Source organism: Pteropus alecto, unplaced genomic scaffold (assembly GCF_000325575.1).
Source record: "Pteropus alecto unplaced genomic scaffold, ASM32557v1 scaffold104, whole genome shotgun sequence".
Lineage (NCBI taxonomy): Eukaryota > Metazoa > Chordata > Mammalia > Chiroptera > Pteropodidae > Pteropus > Pteropus alecto.
The window spans coordinates 2,315,199-2,325,453 of record NW_006436664.1 but is presented as its reverse complement, the minus strand read 5'-3'; the positions used below and the strand labels follow the sequence as shown (position 1 = coordinate 2,325,453).

The window sequence follows — 10,255 nt, the reverse complement described above, 5'->3', positions numbered from 1 at the left end:
GATGTTTCTTCTCATCTGTTATCGAGAGGCATTCTGCCTAGAAATCCAAAAATCATCCTTTACACTCCATCTTCCTTCATCATCTACATCTACCATCAGACACTCTTGTCTGTACTTTCTCTGATCATATCCTTCAAATCTCTCAACACCTCTCAATTTCTACTGTCATTTGTTTAGCTAAGTCTCCATCATTTCTCACTTCAAGAGCCTCCTATGTCACCTTTACATTTCCACCGTGGCCCTACCCTTATTCATTCTTTGTAAGGCCACGAGTGTGGTATTTTTTTAAATTAATAATAATTTTTAATTTTTCAGTTACAGTTGGCATACAATGCTATATTAGTTTCAGGTGTACAGCATAGTGATTAGATATCTATATAACTCACGAAGTGATCACCCTAATAAATCTGGTATCCCTCTGACACCGTACATAGTTATTGCAATATATTATTGGCTATATTCCTTATGCTATACTTTCTATCTACATGACTTTTGTAACTACAAATTTGTACTTCTCGATCTCTTCCCCTACTTTTTAACCAACTCTCCTACCCCCTCTCCCATTTGGTAACCTTTTTAAAACCACTTTAAACATTCAAATATAGCTGGGGTGGGTTTTTTTTTTTTTTTTTTTTTGGTTTATTTGTTTATTTTGTTTTTTAGATTCCATATACACATGCAATCATATGGCATTTGTCTTTCTCTATCTGACTTATTCCACTCAGCACAATACCCTCTAGGTCTATCATGAAATATCTTTTTCCGCCCTGTTACTTTTATCTGTCCGTCCATTCTAAATGATAACTTTGCTAGGTGAAGTATTTTTGGTTGTAGATCCTGGGTTTTCATCACATTGAATATTTTGTGCCAAGCCCTTCCGGCCTGCAAAGTTTCTTTTGAGAAATCAGCTGCTAGTCTTATGAGAGCTCCTTTGTAGATAACTAATTGCTTTTCTCTTGCTGCTTTTAGGATTCTCTCTTTGTATTTAACCTTTGGCATTTTAATTATGATATGTTTTGGTGTGGGCCTCTTTGAGTTCATCTTGTTTAGGACTCTCTGAATTTCCTGGGATTGTATGTCTATTTCCCTCGCCAGGTTAGAGAAGTTTTCTGTCCATTCTCAAATAGGTTTTCAATTCTTGCTCTCTCTCGTCTCCTTCTGGTACCCCTGTGATGCGAATGTTGTTACGCTTGATGTTGTCCCAGAGGCTTCTTAAACTATTTTCATTTTTTTGGATTCTTTTTCCTCATTGCTATTCTGATTGGTGTCCTCTGCTACCCCATCTTCTATGCCACTGATTTGGTTTCATCCACTCTGTTGATCTCCTCTAATGTACTCTTCATCTCAGATATTGTATTCTTCATTTCTGACTGGCTCTCTATTATGTTTTCTATCTCTATTTTTATGTTTTTGTATCTCTTTGTTAAAGTTCTCACTGAGTTCATCTACTCTTCCCCTAAGTTCCTTGAGCATCCTTATAACCAGTGTTTTGAACTCCATATCTGGTATATTGCTTATCTCCATTTTAGCGAATTCTTTTTCTGGAGTTTTGTTCTGTTCTTTTATGTGAGACATACTTCTTTGTCTCTCCACTTCGGCTGCCTCCCTGTGTTTGTTTCTATGTATTAGGTAGGACTACTAAGTCTCTCGGTCTTAGGAGAGTGGCTTTATATAATAGGTGAGATGTGGGGCCCTTTGGCACAGACCTGAGAGGAGTCCAGCTGCAGGCCAAGATTAGCTATAGCCTGTGCACCTCCAGGGCCACCTGTTAAGAGTCACCAAGTAATCCACATATGGTTACCACTTGTGCTGAACTTATAGGTGCCTTGAGGGGTTAAGTCAGAAACCGAAGCTGGCTGCCCTGTGTGGGGTTCGGGGCTGGTCAGCTAGAGGTATAGGGCATGCTGAGGCCCAATGCTGCTTCTTTTTTGGGTTTTGTGAGCCCTTGAGTGATTTTATGAAAGTTCGCAGCAGGAGCCAGGACATGCCATTTGTATGGAATAAACCACTGGGAGTGGTTTGTGTGGGCCCATAAGCTGAGAGATGTGAAGTCTCAAGGAATTCCCTGGGCGGAGTGACCTGTGTTATCCAGGTTGATGGAGACTCAGGTACAGCGGCGCCTGTGGCTGCAGGCTGGGTGTACGGAGGGCTCAACAAAGAAACAATGGCTTCTGCCTGCACCAATGTCTGGGAGTAAGCTGCCCCTCCAGCCCTTGCCTTGCAGCTCGACAGCTCAGTGTCTCCCCATCTGCCCTTGGTGCCTCAGTGCTGTAACTCAGAGCAAGTGAGTCCGTCAGCAGTAAGGCTGGGTGTGGGCCCTTTAAGAGGAAGGTCTCTGCTTCCTGCAGCCCTCTGTCTCACTCAGCTACAACCTCTGCTGGTTTTCACAGCCAGAGGTTTTGGGGACTTCTCTTCCCGGTACTGGAACCCTGGGCTGGGAGCCCAGTGTGCAGCAGGGACCTCCTCAGGTAAGGGAGGAGGCTCTGCAGCCAAGATAGCCAGCCAGATTCTCGATCGCCGCACGTGGTTGTGGGAACGGATCGTTTCGCGTTTCTGCAGTTCTGACCATTTTGAGGTGACCTGTTATTTGAGGTGACCTAATTGTAAGGCTTCTGTTCAGCTAGACTTCTGGCAACTCCACGTACTGGTTGCACTGTAGTTTTTTCATAATTTTGGTGTGGTCGCTAGAAGAGGCTTGCACTGACTGCCTCTACTTTCTACATCATCTTGAATCTCCCAGCGTGGTATTTAAAAAACAATTCGATTATGTATCTTTCCTGCTTACAATTTATTATACATTGATTCCAATCACAGGTAGAATAAAATCCAAACTCCATACTGTGGTCTGGGTCTGTCTGCTTCTCCAGCTTCTCTCCCACTAATGTTTTAGGTGCACCGATGTGGAACATTAAGAAGATAACATGTTCTTTTTAAAAAATCTTTAGGGCTCTCACTGCCTTTGAGTTCTCTTCCCTGACTCTTTGCATGTCTAGCTCCTTTTCATCCTTTAGGTCAGATCTTAAAAATTATCTCCCTAATCAGTAAGCATTCACTTTTCACTATTTTAAATTTTATTTACCTGTTCATTTCTTCATAATCTGACTTACTAGAATTTAGGCTTCATGACAAGAAACTTGTCTATCTTCCTGACTAGGAAGCTGGTAGGCATTTAGCACACAGCTGATGAATGTATTAACAAGTTATTACACTAAATGATCATCAGACTATGTAGAAGGGTCCAATGCAATAGACATGTATACATACACTTGCCCTGTACTTTCTGGCTTTAGAAAGGGGTAGATGACAAAGTAGGTGGATATGAGAGTGGAGTCTAGTATTTGAAGAAATAATATGCAAAATAGGATTAGTCATGGGTTTGGCATCTAGAAAACAGAACTGGAAGTATGGGTGAAAGTTAAATTTAATGAACACTGGAATTTAATTTAAATTAAAAGTATGTGCTCGGAAGGTGATAAGCTCTGCCTTACTGAAGATGTTTAACTAGAGGCTGGATGACAACCTGTCCAGCATGTGGCAATAGGATTTCCTTCTTTACACTGGAGCTTGATCTAGCAGTTCTAAGGGCCCTTCCTTCTCTGTGATGATGGGATTTTGTGATTGCAGAAGGGTTCTTCTCCGTATCTCCCAGCATTAATCTGTCATTGTGATTCTGTTGTTCTCCTTCAAGCCACACCTTAATGGAAGTCCTCCTTAAACCTCTCTGTGCTCTCAGAAATAATGCAAAAACTAAAGAAGCTATTTTGGGAGAAAAACTGTCAAACAATAAGGAAGAATTGGATAGAAAATATCTTCTTGATGGCTTATTCTTTTAATGAACATATATTGAAAAACAAATTAATGTGTGCTTTAGGCATTACTTTCAAAGACTTCTTAAATTTATGTAAAACAGAATCAGTAGGAACACACCTTTATTCAAGATCTTTAAAAATTACCATCATGACTGGAGCTGGGATAGGAGGTCAGTTCTAAAACAACTTTACATATTACATTTTGAACTTTATTTTTTAACAGCATCATAAACCCACCATCATATCCTTAATATTTCCTATGGAATTTCTTGTTTATCTTCAGTCATCAAATAATGTGTTAGATGTGAGCAATAAAGAGAAATAATGGCCTAGAATCCTCCAAACATTGACTGACTTCTAGAAATCATAAAACATCTTAGGGTAGGTTTTATCATTGGACGCGATATTAGGAGAGTTTCAAAGTCTACATGCAACTGAAAAAAAGTCACATTCTCAAAGGTTGTTTATATTTTCTCATTAACAACAATTCACATAAAATTTTTCATTATGTCATGTGACAGTATGTGACTCTGCAGAGACAAGAAAACCTACATTTAGTCATCTGGCATTTAAAAACTGATTTCTTGTTGAGGTCATTTTCAGATGTGTAATATATGATATTTCTTCTTACAAATAATGTAGAATTACATGTTAATTTGACAGTTTGGATGTGGTTTGCTCATACTTTTAATGCTATTCATCAAAAATCCAATGCTCTAGATTTTTATTTTACTTGATGATTTTCTTTATGTTATCCATTTCTAGTTTCACTTCTTACTCCTCGCCTTCCTAGGTTTTCAAGAGCAATGTAGCAATAAGTATCTGTTAAAGCTTGCCCTATGAAGAACATTGTATATTATCTTACATTTGCTTTTTTTTTTTTTAACCCTGAAAACCTTGGCCTTTGCACTGAAGTCTGCCCTCCCTTTGTTATTGTATATATTGCAGGTGAAAGTTAGTTTTGTGTTATTTATAAATTCTCTCTTTTTTTGGCCCTCTTTCCACTATTTCACAAACTTCTTGTCTGCATTCTTCTTTGTATGTATCTCTCTTTACCTTTCAAATGTATCTCTCTTTGCCTCTTGGGAATTTTTTCCATCACAGTTTTTATTGTCAAGTACTGTATTAGTGTTCTATTGCTGCTCTAAGATATAGCCATAAATTTAGAAGCACAAAGCAATACAAATTTATTATCATACAATGCTGAAGGTCGGGAGTCTGAAATGGTTCTCACTGAGCAAAAATCAAGGTGTTGGCAGGGCTGCATTCCTTTCTGGATGCTCTTGGGGAGAATTCATTTCTTTGCCTCTTCCAGCCATCAGCATTCCTTGGCTCCTGGCTCCTGGCTCCTGGCTCCTGGCTCCCCTCCTCCATCTTCAAAGCCAGCAACTACGGTTAAGTTTTTATCACATCGAATCATTCCAAATGACTGATCTGCTCCCTCTTCAACTTTTAAGGACACTTGTGATAAACTGGGCCCGCCTGGATAATCCTAGATACTCTTTCCATCTCAAGGTCAGCTGTTTAACAATCTCAATTTTTTCTGCACTCTTAACTTCTCTTTGACATGTAACAGGCGAGGTATTCATAGGTTCTGGGGATTAGGGTATGGACATCTTTGAAGGGTCTATTATGCCTATCATGGATACCTATCCTCTTTCTTTTGATATTCCCAACCTCTCCTGCAAGGAAGCCACTCTCCAGTCAATAGAAGAAGCCTCTCTTATTCCACTTGGTCACTTCTGTGGTTTCTAAATTGTCTCCAGCTGTCTGGTCTCTGGTGACTCTGAGTGATTGTATAAAATAAGATATAGCTGTGACTTCACCTTGTGTATTGAAAGCACATTTGAACCACAATTAAATTACTTTGATATCTAAGTAATTTAGGAAAAAATAGGTAAAGATTGCTGCCTACCTTTTCTTTATTTAAATTGCTTATATTAGACCTATTTTCTTCCTTTCTTTTTTTTCATAATAGCTAATTTTATGCCACTAGAGACATGAATAATTTAAAAACCAGAACCATCCTGAGAAAACATTTTAGTTATTCATTATTTTATGTTTATTTGTCACACTTTTTTTTTTTTTTTACTATTTTTATAACTCACTAGAAATTCTACAAGTGGTTTATACTCACTTCCTTCTCATTTGAGGTTTGATATGAACTTACAAATTATACTTCCATTATAGTCTTTCTGTTTTTTTTTTTCTCATTCGATTTTTTTTCTATTATAAATTATCTTTTTGAAAAAAAAAAAGCTTTTGGTTTGACAGAATACTGATGGTCTTCAGTAATTAAGACTATATAGTTATCAAGTTCTCAGTATGTAAGTTCTGAAGATCTCAGCAAGTTCTCAGAATGAAATTCACATAAATTTCCAGCACGTAAGGCATTTCTATAGGTGATAAGCTTGTTACTTATATGCCATTCATTAATGTTTTCCTGATTTCATTTAGACACAGAAGAGATAAGTGGCATAGGCCTAACCATATCCATATTCATCCAAACATATTTGGGACACTATTCTTTATTAACATGGGGAGAGCAATACCATTTATGATTTCTCTGAAATAAATGAACACCAAACTTACATGGAATTTTGAACCATGTTCAGAAACAAGAATCTTGAGAATTCTTGGAAAGGAAGTAATTTTCTCACAATTTGAATTTACTTTTCACCAGAGGAAAGAGATTCCATATGTTTCTGGACTATTTTAATTAATTGAGTTTTCCTGTTCTGAATAAAGAGATCCTTTATATAATCAATGAAGCCAAGCAAAGCACTACAGTTTCTGAGTTCAGTACAAATGATTTCCCATTACAAGGGATAGCTATCATTGAGAAACAGCCACTCTACTCACTGCAATAATGAGAAAATGACATGCTGCTTTTTTTCAGTTATATAAATACATTCTCTTGAAGACTCAGCATACTAGCACTGCTGACTCTTCGGACTGACCTCTTGAATTAGGATCAAATCAAGGAAGTGAAATGCGTATGTGCAAATTCTGAGACTAACCTGAGACAAGTGGGTTGTTTTCCTATCTTAAGCACAGGCTTAGGGCTTTCCATAAATCAAATTGAAATATTTGTCTTTTTATCATGGTTTTTAAGCTTCTTCTAAGTAGATTTTATGAAACTAATAAAAAACTAAAAGTAATTTTTCCAACATAACTTCTGAATGGTAATATTGTGCACGGATCACTGTAAAGAAAGGAAAGAGTTTGATACAGAGGACACTGAGGCTTTACCTGGAAGTGCCAAAAAGATACCATAAGTTGGTAATTTGCAACTGGTTCATATGCCAAACATTGTAGGTTCTAGAGGAAAAGCGAACAACAGGATATTCATTTTTAGTTTCTGATACTTTTATGGCAGGCCAAAAAGAGCTGGAAAGTTCAGACATTTATCTTGAAATAATGAGAGAAGTTTTTTCTTTCTGAATTAGTTAGAAAGTTGGTGCTTAAACTGCCCTAAGGCATGGACTGTGAATCCAAGTATATCCATACCAAGCCATCTTTCATTTAAGTCTGTTTAATAAATCATCTTCCTAACTAGAGCTGGGGGGATACAAGTTCATGCCTCTGGCACAGCTGAAAAGGAAAGAAAGGTCAGGAGCATGGGAGTTTTAAGAAATGTAGTTTTATTTTCAACTTGGGTTTTCTGATGTATAAGGAAAAAATGCTATTTAAAATATTCCTACTTGGATAAAAACAGCTGCTCCTAGACAGTTCAAAATAATAAAATTTGAAAAGCCGGAGATAGCCCAGCTTTTGTCCAAGATTCATTTGATTTAATGGAGTAAGTGTTAGACTAAAGCTTCATGAGGACAGGGCTAGGTGATATTTATTATTGAATGAGTTAATAATAGAGTGAAAATTTAACTCCTTCAGATCTCAGATAAATTATTTGATATCTATTGTGAATTGAGTTTTGATACCTTTGCTAAGGAGATTGGGCATGGCATTTATTTTCATCAAGCTTGTGGGTTCTTTCTGGTCAATAATTTCATGGGAACTTGATGAAAATTTTACATTTGGTCACTAAACAGGTTAATAAGCCATTCACTGAAGTAACGTGATTTGTTCTGGGGGGCAAAGGTTTGGTAGTGTAATGTATTTATGCAGTAAGTAAATGCTTATTGAATGCCTACTATATGCCAGATAGTGGCTAGTACCCTAGCCTTATACATATGTCCCTCTGCTCTTAGGGATACAGACATGTAAGCAATTAAGAATCTATATAGAGTAAGTGCTATAATGCTCTAAGATCAATGCATCACATAAGCATATAAAATAAGAATCAAACCCGGATTTTAGGGATTAAGAAAAGCTTTGTAGAGGAAGGAACATCTCAGCTAAAACTTTAATTTAAAATAGAAGGAAGCTAGAAGAAGGAGGCAGAAAGAATGTCCAAGGCAGGAGAGCTTGATGAGATTTAGGAACTGCAAGCATTTTAGAAGCACTTTAGAGTGAAGAGTGGTGAGCAAAGGACAAATTCAGAAGGGCCTTGAAAGCCATACCAAGGAGTTTAGAATTTATCCTTAGAGCTTAATTAAAACATTAATTGAATAAATGATTAATAGGCACAAGGATGATGGGAAGTCATTGAAATTTTAAGGAAAGGAAGTACAAAATTAGACTTGTGTTTTAGGACATTTCACTAGTTGTAGTGTGAAAAACAGGAGAAGAGGACTGATGACTGACAATAGGTTGATTGCAGCAGCCTAGCAAGAGGCTATCATAACCTAAAGCAGAGAGGCAGCTGTGGGCATTGGGGGATGTGGGCTGATTCAGGAGATAGTTATGAGAAAGAATGTCCAGATATTGGTGATTAGTTGGACATGAAATACATAAAAGACCAGAGTTCACAGTGACTCCCAGGTTTCAGCCTTAATGGACTGTATGGTACCATTTAATAAGGAAGGGGGACCAGGAGGAGGTAGAAATATAGGTTTAGTTTGAGGCATGTTAAGTTTTATGTACCTGTGAAATAATGGAAATGTTGTCTAGGACACAGTTAGATATACAAGACTAAAGCCAAAGAAAAAGATCTGAATGAAGGATGCATTCTTTTTTTCCCCCTTTTTAAAATTTATTATTATTATTTATGCCTACAGCCGCCTGGTCTTCCTAGGTGGTCTCCCATCCAAGTACTAACCAGGCCTGACCCTGCTTAGCTTCCGAGACCAGATGGGATCGGGCTTGTTCAGAGTGGCATGACCATAGACCATGGACCGTGGCCCCACTGGGGCACAAACCCAGGACCTTCTCTATGTAAAGCAGATGTGTTAACTGCTACACTATGGAACCACATCCTGAAAGATGCATTCTTGAGAGTCATTAGCCTAAGGGTGGAAATGGAAACCATGGAAAATGATCCAGTTGTGCAGGGTGAACATGTAGAGTCTCCTAGCATGTTGTGGTGAGTTGAAGATGGGACTTAGTGATAGGGTGATTTTCATTACCTTGGAGAGAGCAGCTTCTCTGGAGTGGCGAGGGTAGAAATCACTTTATTAAGTGGTGAGAAGTATGTGGGTGGTTAACATATGGAAAAAGAGAGCAAAAATATACATATCGCTTTAGTGAAGTATGTGAATGTGAGGAGAATAAAGTAATGGTTTGGTGCCAGATAGGTAAGGGATACAGGGAAAAGTATATGTTCTGTTTTGTTTTAATGAATGAGACCAGAGTTTGTTCAAATGCAGATGAGAAGAGTTTGAAGATAAAGTAAGAGAGGTGGGAGTAGGGTAGGAAAATCAGAAGAAAAAAGATCCCTGAGGAGGCAAGAGAGGATAGGGTCCCAAGAGCAGCTGAAATGGGGTGGAGATACAGTTGATTTTAGGTAAGAGAAAGCTCCTTGGTTGGCTGATAGTGGTGATGGGAGGTGGTGGGAATTGGAAGTTTGAGGAGCTTGAAAAATGTTTTGAGATGGTAGCTGTGGGAAATAGAAGAAAGCTAAGAAAAAAACACAGATAAATTACCAAAGAGCATGAAAGACCCAGTGCAAGTTGAATCCCATGAAACTGTAGTAGCACCAACATGATTATGTGATTTTTTTTCCCCTCCAGCAATGTGTAAGACCTGAGTTTAGCCAAGAAGACAGCAGACATGGTAGTTATTTTCTAGCTGAGTGTGAGTGAACTGCGACGGGACAAGATTAATGGGACATTTATAAGTTGAAGTGATGGACTAGGTACTTGTCTCAAAACTTTTTTGTCCTCATGTTCTCAAAAGAATTTAGAAAAACTGGCTACCTCTCACACATTTTAACACTGAAATCTCAAAAAATTTTAACACAAGTTTAAATATAAAATTAAATAGTCACAAAAGATGTGTTTTATGGCTTATTTTATAAAATATACATACATTAAATGTATTTTTATCCAAATCTTGGAACTGTAGATTTAGCTCAATTTATAGAACATGTTCTTTAGAGAATCAGG

The 10,255-nt window shown here is 37.8% G+C and overlaps 1 pseudogene; it reads right to left on the bottom strand.

The window, feature by feature from the left end:
• Positions 1 to 8,920: 8,920 nt before the first annotated feature.
• On the bottom strand, positions 8,921 to 9,040 carry LOC112481122 (annotated as a pseudogene).
• Between the last annotated feature and the right edge of the window lie 1,215 nt (positions 9,041 to 10,255).